Genomic DNA, 1,119 nt, shown 5'->3' with positions numbered 1-1,119 from the left:
GGGGCGGCGACGCGGGTGTGGAGGCGGTGGAGGGCGGCGGCAGGGGTGGGGTGTGTGGCAAGGGGGCGGCGTGGAGTGCGGCAGCGGTGAGGGGGCGGCCGGGGTGGAGTGGGCGGGGAATGCGTCGGCGGCGCGGCGCAGGTCGGGGGTGCGGCGGTGGCGCAGCTCGGGGGGAGGAGAGAATGAGTGGCCTGGGGTCGACGCGAGTGGATAAGGAGTATCTATGCCGAGGGCTACGCCGTCGGCATAACTGAGGTCGCCACGTGGCACGTATGCCGACGGCTTAGCCGTAGGCATATTTTTTATTTTTATTATTTTTTTATTTTATTTTTATTTTATTTTGAATGATACATGATATAATTATATTAAAAATGATACATGGTATACATATTTTTGACATGCATGAACATTATTTAAAATGTACCATACATTTTCTTTAATGGTTGAAACATTATTTTTAATTACATGATCCTTTTTTTTATATTGTACAACAATTTTCTAAAATATCACGTATATTTTTTTCTGAACCGAATTTTTTCTATGGTCAGCAACATTTCTTTATGATATAAATAGTTGCTAAATTGTACTAACAAAAAATGTACATTGTGTTAAAATATTTCGAAATAAATTGAGGGGGGCAACATTTCTTTATGATATAAATATTTTCTATGGTCTCGCGAAAGGTGATACATAGGCGAGCAACTGACTGAGGGGTACCGTTACCGACTGCCTGATCCGCTAAATATGCGAGTGCCTGATCCGTCTACTACCGTGTCCCCCCTCCAGGTGCCGGCGGCGGCGCCGTCCATGAGGGGGGGCACACCCCGGAGACGCGTGGCGCCTTTTCGGACATGTCACAACACCACCCCGCATGTATGAGGGCCGGGTACGACGCTCCGGTGGCATTGCTACCACCGAGGGCCCCCGAACCGACTAACCTAGGAGCGGTTGACCACGAGATCTAGCCCTTTGACTTCCCACGGACGGGCTTTGACCAGTGGACCTCTCCACCCGGTTGTGTCAGGTCCGCCCATAGGGACACCCGGGAGCAACATCCAAACCATAGCTAAATCCACTCCGTGTAGACCCGACGCGTCCGTTTCCCCCCTCCAGGTGCCA

This window comes from Triticum dicoccoides, chromosome 2B (assembly GCF_002162155.2).
Source record: "Triticum dicoccoides isolate Atlit2015 ecotype Zavitan chromosome 2B, WEW_v2.0, whole genome shotgun sequence".
In the NCBI taxonomy this organism is placed as follows: Eukaryota; Viridiplantae; Streptophyta; class Magnoliopsida; order Poales; family Poaceae; genus Triticum; species Triticum dicoccoides.
Note: the sequence above shows the minus strand (reverse complement) of the source record.